The 10537-nt window shown below is 51.6% G+C and overlaps 1 pseudogene; it reads right to left on the bottom strand.

Moving 5' to 3' along the window:
* Positions 1-5337: 5337 nt before the first annotated feature.
* LOC128066036 (ADP-sugar pyrophosphatase-like) lies at positions 5338-10314 on the bottom strand (annotated as a pseudogene).
* Positions 10315-10537: the final 223 nt, after the last annotated feature.

Here is a 10537-nt window from a genome sequence, read left to right as displayed (position 1 = left end):
AATCCCTGGAGAAGGTCATGGCAACCCACTCCAGTATTCTTCCCTGGAGAATTCCATGTTCAGAGGAGCCTGTTGGGCTACAGTCTTTAGGATCACAAAGAATCAGACACAACTGAATGATTAACACACACGGGACTCACAAGAAATTGCAAAGATAGTACAGAAATTTCTAGCTATCATTTGTATGATCTTACATAACCACAGCACCTTACAGGAAACCGACCCTGGCACAACGCCATCAGCTCAACTACAACCTAATTCAGGTTTCACCATAAGTGTCTATTTTTAAACAGCTCGGTTGATTGCATCTGTCTCTGGTTTGCAGTCTAAAGCATTCATGGCTGATGCATTATGAAACTGTAAGTATATAAACACGTGGGTGGACCGATTTTGATCTTCTGATTGGATGGTCGGCAGACGGACACTTGGGAACGCTGACTGTTTCAAGTATTTGATGGGAGTTTCTGCCTGACCAGCAGAGCACAGAAAGGGACTTGTTTTGAAGGTTATCACAGATCATAGGATGTGTTATATGTACATCCTGGAACAGGATGTTTCTAAGCTGCTAAGCTTATTTCTAAGCTACTCTTAGAAATCTCTCCTATGAACTAATTAGGGTTCACCTTCACTCCTGCCTTCTTTGATGCAATGTAAACAATTGTCTCCAAATAATCCTGTTTGAGTCTCTGCCCTGGGGGAGTTCAGGCTCGCTCAATTCTGCACGCGTGCAGGTGTGGGTCCTGCTAAATTCAGCTTCCATTTTCCACATGCAGCAGGGCCTGGCGTAGGGCAGGCACTCAGTAAGACTGCACTAAGCAAACAAGTGAATCAATGATGGGATTTCAACGCAAAGTGGCCTCACCTTCAGGTGGTGTGGGTGAGTGGGCGGGTGAGAAGACAGGTCCCACACTGATGTCGCCAGGGTGCTATCATCTAATAAAACTCACTCCTAAGACTCTAGACTTTCCCTTTGGGTGATTAATTGTCTACTTTACCTCCCAAGGTGGAGCGGCCATGCTGGGGTGGGGGTTGCTCCATTAGGCCCTTGTGTACCTGTCTGTGTTGGCCATGGGCTGCCTACTAATTGTCTTTGTGGGGGTTCTGAGAGGCACTGGAAGTGAGGGGGGTACCCCTAACCCATGTCTCCCACCCAAGTATGACTGATACTTCACCTTCCACTACTAAGGGTCATGCCACAAACCAAAGACCCATGAAAACGGGTTCTAGATTGGTTTAGCTTTAGGCCCTTTCAGAGCAGCAATGGGAAACCGGGAGCCACTCTTCTGGAAAGGGATGCTGAAATAAATCTCCTGGGAATGAGGCTGTCTCTGTGGAGGAGGACCTGAAGCTGGACAGGGCGGGGAGAACCCTGTACTGGGAGGCCTGGGGCACAGGGACCTCGGTGTGGAGGGCATGAAGCAGGTGGGCACTGGGAGAGAGATGGTGCAGGTGCCAGGGCTGGGGCTCTTGAAGACATTGCATGTCTCTCTGTTTGGCCTGAGTCTGGTGTCTGTAGTTTGGGTCTTTTCCTTGGAGCATCCACTTTTGGCTGCATCAGTTAGGGATGAGTCAGCATGACTCAAAGTGATGGTGGCTTTGTAATAGGGAACAAGAAATTTGATTCCATATTGCATCTGTTTCTTTTACTTTAACCTGGGTATTCTGCTTTTGCTAGAAGTTAAGAATGTTGCCTATCACTCAATATACAGAACAGCCCCTTCTCAAGTCTTTCAACCTTGAAAGATATAACACTTTTCCATTTGTATAGAGATAAAAAAATTTCAGAACAGAGAATGACATTTGTCTTGTTGGAGGTTTATAGGAACACTGTGACACCATCTCAGTGGACAGTTGTGAGAACAAAGGACACCAAAAGTTTGCAACAACCAGCCACAACCCTCTCCTTTTAGTCTGAAAGAAGTCTGAATTCTAAATCAGATAGGACGGTTCTTTGGGACACTAGCCCATCATCTCAAACTGCTGGTTTTCCAAGTAAACTTGCTGTTCCTTGTCTCCGCAGTATGAACTTGGACTCAGTAACAGCTTGAGCAAAATTCATTTCCATTTCACAAGTAAATTTTCATAAGTAAATGATGCTTTAAGATATTGGGGATCTGGACCCCTACTTTTTCATGCTGCCAAACATGGTCTTCATTATCAGGAGCCAGGATATGGCAGCTATGACACCCATAGTCAAACTCAAAAGATGGAGAAAGTGGTTGGAAAAGGTGCCCAGTGGAGCAACAGCTCTGCTAAGGAATGCTACTGGGAGCATCTCAACTTCACTGACATCCCACTGGACAAGTTGTAGTCACATGATCATATCTATCTACAGGGGTCTGGAAAATGCAGCTTTTATTCTGCATAGCCCGTGCCTGACTCTATTTCTGTAGAAAAGAGGAGAAAACAGATTTGAAGGAGGGCCACCGGTGGCCTCTGCCTGAAGCATCATTTACACACCCGAGAGCATATTCTCCAAAACTCTCAGCCACAGTCATCTAAATTCAGGGGTAAGAATACATTTTGCTAAATGTACTCAGCTATTACTGAGCTCACACTCCTGTGGCCCAAGATATTTCTCTCAGTCAGTTCAGTTCAATCACTCAGTCATGTCTGAGTATATGCGACCCCATGGACTGCAGTGCACAGGCCTCCCTGTCCATCACCAACTCCCAGAGTTTACTCAAACTCATGTCCACTGAGTCAGTGATGCCATCCAACCATCTCATCCTCTGTCGTCCCCTTCTCCTCCCGCCTTCAATCTTTCCCAGCATCAGAGTCTTTTCCAGTGAGTCAGTTCTTTGCATCAGATGGCCAAAGTATTGGAGTTTCAACTTCAGCATCAGTCCTAGAATTACTCCGCAGACAGGAGGGATTGGGAGGATCTTTACCTCCCAGGCAGGCAGAGAGGTTTCACGTAGCCGGAAGGAGGAAGCCAGGCATTTGTCTGGTGCCATAAGCTGCGTATTGACGTGCTTTCTGGGACAACTGCTGACGTGGGGGTTTCCTCTGGGGACTAACGGCTATCATTGTTTTCAGCACTAGCAATGCCCTCTTTATTTCTAAAGCAACGTCAGAGCATTATTTTAAAGCCTTTTGAAGGGTCTGGTTTCTCATCCCGTGGGGCTCACTGTCGTTTTTCCCAGGAAGTCTGGTTTCCTAGCCCTTCCCCTTCTCCCCTGCAGGGTCCCTTCTATGGATGCTCTGCCTGTCTCCACCCAGTGTCCCCTCACATAAGTACCCCCCTTTCCAGGCCACCTGGGGACCGAGGTGGGCGGGGGGAGGGCTTCAAGAGCACTGCCGCCTCAGCTGATGACTTCGTGGAAGGGGGACAAATGACCGTAGCTCCCTGACTCAGAACTGGCCGTCTCTGAGTGTGTTACAGTCGCTGGCAGGGGCCAAGCTGGAAAGACATTCCCATCTGCATTTCCCTTCATCCACAGAGAGTCAGCTCCAGGCCCAAGACAGAGCAGTCATCCAAAATCAGATGCCGCACGGTCCTCATTTGTTAGTTAAAAATAGCTGTTCCGCATCCTTCTTGCAATCACCCAGGGGCTGTTTTCAACAAATGTTTATGACTGAGAAAGACGTTTGCTAATCCGCTGCTTATTCAGGGAGAATAGCACCTCTTTCTCGTCCTCCTGCCAACAGGCAATCCAGGACGCTGGTGGCAATTCACTTGCATTTTCTTTGCATTGGCAGGGCTGTTTCATTACAGGGGAATGGCCAGTGAGGAGAGAGGCGAGAAGAGCATCCTTTTAAGATGATTCCATAAAAGAGGCAATTAAAGTGGGCTCCGCTGGAAGACGGCATATGGTGCCGGATAATTTTGATGCAGAGGAAATGCCCACATCTTTCATTTAGATGGCGGTGAGCCCAAAGCAGTAGCCACCTTGAGGATTTTCAATCCCTGCCTGAGTGTACATGTTCGTCTGTCCTCTCAGAGGTAGAGCTTAGTGGGGGAGCCCCTGCCTTTCAGATTCAAGGCCCCCTTTATTCTTGTTCTGAGTCAGCCCTGCCTGTGTGTTCAAACGGGGAACCCCTTCTTGCCTCGGATGGCTCCTGTCTCAACTCTGTCCTGTGTTGCCCCTCCCTTTTCTCATCCTTCCCTAAGTCCTGCTCCCCCTGAGTCCAGTTGATGGGGGAGAGGCCAGAGGGTGGGTAAGGGGGGCCTTACCTGGGCATTGGGGTCTTTCTCTCTCTGCCAATAAAGCGACATGAAGCTCTTCTAGGGGACATACCAGTCTTAGGAATTTTAAAAGTTTAGTTTGTCAAGAACAGAGTCTGAAGACATTTATCTTGAAGGCAGCGTTAGCCCTGAACTTTAAAAGGCCCCCACTCCCCCACACAGGGAAAGTCATTTTTAAAACCTGGCTTTTGGATCTGAGGATCAGCTGGGAAGCAGAACTATTCAGTGAGGCAAGCTGCCACCTGTCCTGAAAAGTGTGACCAACAGAGGAGCACGCTGGTCATGACTCCAAGCGCAGGTTTCCACAAAGTATCCAGACTCACAGGACCTACTTCTCACTTCCCCTTCAGTGACCGGTCTGTTTCTACTGAGTTACGATGTAATCAGATGTCGAAAAGTGACTCGGGTGCTCAGTCACGTCAGTTGCAGCCCCTCGGACTGTTGCCCACCAGGCTCCTCTGTCCATGGATTTCCTAAGCCAGAGGACTGGAGCGGGTTGCCATTCCCTTCCCCAGGGCATCTTCCTGACCCAGGGTTTGAGCCAGCATCTCCAGCATTGCAGGTGGATTCCTTACCCACCGAGCCACCTGCCGAGTCACTGAAAAGCTAACGTAGGTTTAAAAAGACAGAGAACAAGCAACGCAGTAATATGAATTTTTTTGTCCTTAAGAAGGTGTCAGGGGAGAAGTGCATTCTCCTCTGGGGAGCAAATATATAGATTCTGAGCCCTTAAGGGCCTGGTTGGAAGGGAGAAAGGAGTCATACCCTGCTGATGAGTGATCCTGCTTTTTGGACTCTTGCCAGGATTTGGGTAGCAGAAGGGAGTCTGAGTGAAGGAGCAGAAGTCTAGTGATAGAGACCACGGATATTAGAAATAGGAGCCACAGCCTGGCAGGGCTGGGGGCCTGTGACCTGTGACCTGTGACCTGTTACCTGTGCCATCTCAAAGGTTCCACGCAGAGGCCCCACCCTCAGATTATTCTCTGTTGCTGCTGGTTTGAAATTCTTTTTTTTTTTTGCATTCTGCATTGCTTTTATTTTATGAGAAAGCTCATTTCAAGTCTCGATGAAAACTCAGCTGAATACAAAGGCTTAGTGAAGGAGGCCTGGTGTCCTCCTTACGAAAGCATGGCCACCGTCCTTTGGCCTTAAAACTGCAGGAAGGGACAGACTCTGGCGCCCACTGGCAGATTTTCCTCAGCCCCTAGAGCCTCACTCTCGGCAGCAGGTCATTTTTGGTAAGGAAATGACTTCCGCAAACTCTCCGTCTCCAGGCTTTGGCTCAGGCCTTGCGTGTCCAGCATTGTCTCCACGGACAGTTTAGGTCACGATGTGTGCGGTACAGTTTGACACACCTGGATTCGTAGAGACAGCTGGGGATGTTCACAAGGTCGCACATGTAGCTGGTTTCTTCCTCGAGCTCTGGAAGAACACCTGCCTCTGGAATTTCTCTGCCATTGATGAGATTGGGGATGGGGGATTCTAGGCAGGAGCCCCTGCTGGTGGTCAGCACTGCTCCGTTAGAACCATACACTCAAGGTGCAGGGTTCTTGCGGCAGGGGGACGACCGCCACTCCAAGGACCGCCACACCGTCAGCCACCGTCCTTCCCTGGCCGTCCGCTTTACAGTCTCTCAACTTCCTGTTTTAATTGGTGGATCGCTGTAATCTGTTATGTCTTTCTTAAAGCTTGACCCATTTTCCTTCTAAATTAACTCCTCTGAAATAAGGGCATTTTGAGAAGGGGCGTCCTTAGTGGCTCAGTGGTATAGAATCCGCCTGCCAATGGAGGGGACATGAGTTTGATCCCTGGGTTGGGAAGATCCCCTGGAAAAGGGAATGGCAACCCACTCCAGTACTCTTGCCTGGGAAATCCCGTGGACGGAGGAGCCTGGTGGGTTACCCTCCACGGGGTCCCAGAGAGTCAGAAATGACTTAGCAACGAAACAACAAGCGTTTGGAGAAGAATCTGTTGGTTCTTGGTCCATTTTCACTTTACAGCCCTCAGGCAAGGAGTTCATGTCCCAGGCGGGGGGATGGGATGTGCACGCCTTCAGGAAAGGGGATGAAAGGGGAGGAAAGGGGAGGAAAGGGGAGGAAAGTCCGGGTCCCAGGCCGCGGGGTCACAGGCAGGGCTGGGTCTGGACTGCTGCCTGGCCTGAGACACTTCACACATTTTGAATGAGAAGTCGGCTGGTCCTGGCTGGAGGGACGGTCAGAAGGGAAGCAGAGAGGAAGGGCAAGCAGAGGCAAACAGTAGTGAGGTGAGGGAAACAGTGTACAAGACAGAAGATTGTATGTTTTATAGAACTTGGGAGAGAGGAAGGGGCATTTTTGGATCATACAGAAAAATAAAACACCTCCTGTTACATGGCTTCCAAGATACTTGCACAAGAGATGCTTGTGCTCCCTGTGTCCAGCTATTTGTGACCCCCATGGACGATAGCCCGCCAGGCTCCTCTATCCATAGGATTCTCCAGGCAAGAATACTGGAGTGGGTCTTTATTCCCTTCTCCAGGGGATCGTCCCGACCCAGGGATTGAACCTTGGCCTCTTGAGGCTCCTGCACTGGCAGAATTCTTTACGACTGGCACCATCTGGGAAGCCCCAAGAGATGCTTGAGCGAGTGACTGAAAGTCACTCAGTCGTGTCTGACTCTTTGAGACTCCATGGTCTATACAGTCCAAGGAATTCTCCAGGCCAGAACACTGGAGTGGGTAGCCTTTTCCTTCTCCAGAGGATCTTCCCAAGCCAGGGATCGAACCCAGGTCTCCTGCGTTGCATGAATCTTCCACCCAGGTGTATCATGGCTGCCTTTAGTTGCAATGTCTTGAAGTCAAACAAACATGAGTGTAGAGTGGCCTCTATTTTTGGTCAAAGTCAATTAGGAAATGCCCTTCTTCAAATCAACCAAGCATTTTTTTTTTTTCTTTTGGAAAAATTTGGTTCCCAAGTGAAAGGGGGACGAAGGGCTGCGTGGCTCCTGCGTTACATTTAACTCAGGAGCTTTCCGGTTTTCAGCCCTTCCTGCAAAAGCGATTCAATCGCTTTTCCCTTTTCTTCTCTGAAGGGAGTTTTATGGTTCTCTGATGTACGTGAAGGTCAAGGGAAGGTTTGCGAGCTGCGGCACAACATGAATTACAGAGCCCCTGAAGGAACGGTGGGGTCAGAAGGGGCGGTGGGACACACGCTCGGAGGCTGCATCCGCAGGCCGGGAACTGCTGATTCTTCTCTCCTGCGTGCAGCGGGAAGTCTCCCCCTCTGCCTGCTCATCAGTCCCGAGGCCAAGCCTTTGCCATATTCATGGTGGAGCTGCACCCATCAGGCTGTGGAACTCGGAGCCTCCCTGAGCTGTGACTCACGGCCTGTGAGAATTACTCTGGACAGGAGGGACTGAGAGGATGGGAGTGATTGTTACCTCCCAGGCAAGCAGATGCAATGATCCAGAAACCTGGGCACGGGGCAGGAAGCTGGCCCGCTCTGTGGTTAGCATCCCTGTCGGTTGTGCAGCCTGGTGAGGTCTCTGGGGTTTACAGTCCTGGGGGAGAGGAGACAGGGCCATCAGCTGGCAGGCCGTCAATCCACGGATGGGAGGCGGCCAGGACGCTGTGGGGCTTAGGGGTGGAGGCAGTGTGTGCGTGTGTGAGGTTGTTGTAGAAGGTGGGTCTTAAGCCAGACCTGGAGGGAAGAGGCCCGTGGTGGGGTCAGCAGGCTGGGGGTGCCTGGGCGGGACACCAGGCGGAGAAAGGTAGTGTTGACTCGAACAGCGTGGTGAATAGGCTGACTAACCCGGAAAAATGCCTTTTCTAGTCCATGGGGTCGCTAAGAGTCCGACACGACTGAGTGACTTCACTTTCACTTTTCACTTTCATGCATTGGAGAAGGAAATGGCACCCCACCCCAGTGTTCTTGCCTGGAGGATCCCAGGGACGGGGAAGCCCGGTGGGCTGCTGTCTCTGGGGTCGCACAGAGTCGGACACGACTGAAGCGACTTAGTAGCAGCAGCAGGGCGTGGCAGAGGAAGACCACGGTTAGGGTCAGGGTCTCCTCGTCTCATCATGGACCAAAGGACCTCACAGGGGCCCCAGGAGCCCCCGCTGCAGTGCCCACGCTCTGCCGCCTTAATTTTGTGGCCAAGCCATATGCCATGTGGGATCTTAGTTCCCCGACCAAGGATTGAACCTCAGCCCTGGCGAGTGAAAGCACCGAGTCGTAACTGCTGGACTGCCAGGGAATTCCCGCTAAGCCCTGTCCTCCATGTGGGTGCCCTGCAGGGAGCACAGACGTCCGCTCCTCTCTAGAGTTGGGACAGCCCCTACACGAGATCCTGGGAACACGGAAGCCACGTGGCAGCCTCATTTCCAGCTCTTCCCTGCTCCTTCCAGGGCCTGATGAGCTGAGCAACTGAGATCAGAGATCTCAGCTCACAGCCTGCCCTCAGGTAGGGAAGAGAGCTGCCTGGGACATGCTGAGGCTGAACGTCACAGGGCTTCGGGGGAGGCCAGGGTAACCGAACCTGGAGTCAAGTTGGGGCTGCGTCCCCAAAGAGTCAAGGCCAGAGGGTCACGGAGCCAGGGTGCCCCTGGTGCATTCCTCTGCTTCTTCAGCCCTGAACTTTCTGGGTGCCGGCGTGCTGCCGTGGGGGCCACATATAAGCCGCCAAATCTCGGGAACTCTGAAGCTTCACTGGGGAGACCGACCACAAACATGTAAAGAGTGAATAAGATGATCCTGTACTTTCCCACTTGTAAAATAGCTAGCCAGTGGGAATTTGCTTTATGATGCAGGGAACTCAAACCTGGTGCTCTGTGACAACCTAGACAGATGGGATGGGGTTGGGAGGGAGGCTTAAGACAGGGGGACATATGTATACCTATGGCTGATTCATGTGGATGTATGGCAGAAACCAACATATTGTAAAGCAACTATCCGCCAATTAAAAATAAACAGATTTTTTAAAAAAAGAAAAAGAAAAAAAAAGTAAATAATGCAATCCCAGATGCTGAGAAGGAAAGCAGAGCAGTGTGGTGTTAAGGGGTGATGATGGGGACTGGCTGGTTGGCTGGGTCACCCCGAAAGGCCTCCTGGATCGCAGACCCTGCTGGTGGGTGAGGGGTCAGGCAGCCGGGAGAGGGTCTCCGAGGTGCCAGCGGTGGTGGGCGGGAGGTGCACGGCGCTTTGGGAGGCGGGCGCCATTCACGGGGCACAGCACAGTCCTAAGCGTGCGTCCATGCTTGGGGGTGAGAGCAGGAATGGGGGGCAGGCGGGACCCTGAGGCTGAGAGATGCCAGCCCACGGCCGGCAGGTGGTGGGGCTGGATCCTGAACACCCACCCTTCCCCCATCCCAGGCCAGTCTGCTCTCCATTTTCCCAAAGCGACCACTCACATGCCCCCGGCAATGAGCCTCCTGAGGAGGCTGGGGATGGAGCTCTGGGCCAGGCTGAGCTCCACACACAAGTGTCTGGTGGAGGCGCCCAGGGTGGTGAGAGGGGCATCTCTGAGGACTCCTGTCCTCCTGGAGGGGCCCCAGAGGGACCCCTAATGCCACAGCTGAGGGTCTCGGCTCATTCTGAATGTTCTAAGAGCTGCCCAAGGTTTCTGAGTACGAGTCACCGGCGCAAGGTGGAATTTTAAGCAGGTGGGCAGCCGGAGGGCTAAGGGTCTGAGAGTGGGAAAGGGACTCACCGTGTGGGCCAGCCCCAAGCTCACGGTGTCGTGGGTTGTATTGTTTTCCCCCAAATCCAGCCCTAATCCCCAGGACCTCAGGATGTGATTTCATTTGGAAATAGGGCCTTGGTGGGTGGTCACATGACATTGAGGTCGTTAGGCCGGGTTTTCACCCCACGTGGCTGGAGTCCTTGTAAAAGGAGAGAAAGTGGACACAGACACGGAGGAGAATGAATGTGAGCTGCAGGCAGGTGGGGTGTGCTCACACAAGGCAAAGAAGGCTGTTTCGATTGAGCTGTGTCTCCTTCATATCCATGTATGAGGTCCTACCCCCTCAGTGTGACTCCACGGTAAGCCCCTGCACCCAAGCCTTCAAGTTGTGAACTTTCAAAGGTGCGGATGTACGGTCCATCGACATCAGGCGTGCGTGACGCTGCAGCCGGCCCTGCGTCTCGCATTGCTGATGACTCTACCATCTCCCAGCTGCCCTCCCTCCCCAGTCCCTCACTCTTCTTGCCTGTTCACCTGACGCCAGCCCCTGTGTGCCAGCTGTTGTACGGTACTGCTGTACTTCTCAACGTACTGTACTGTAAGATTAAAGATGCTTTCTTTATTTTTATGTTTGCCGTTTATGGATTATTTGGGTGAAGAATATTATAAACCTATCTCAGTATGGTACTA

The sequence above is a fragment of the Budorcas taxicolor genome, chromosome 20 (assembly GCF_023091745.1).
Source record: "Budorcas taxicolor isolate Tak-1 chromosome 20, Takin1.1, whole genome shotgun sequence".
Classification (NCBI taxonomy): Eukaryota; Metazoa; Chordata; class Mammalia; order Artiodactyla; family Bovidae; genus Budorcas; species Budorcas taxicolor.
Note: the sequence above shows the minus strand (reverse complement) of the source record. Positions and strands in the feature narration are given on the sequence as shown.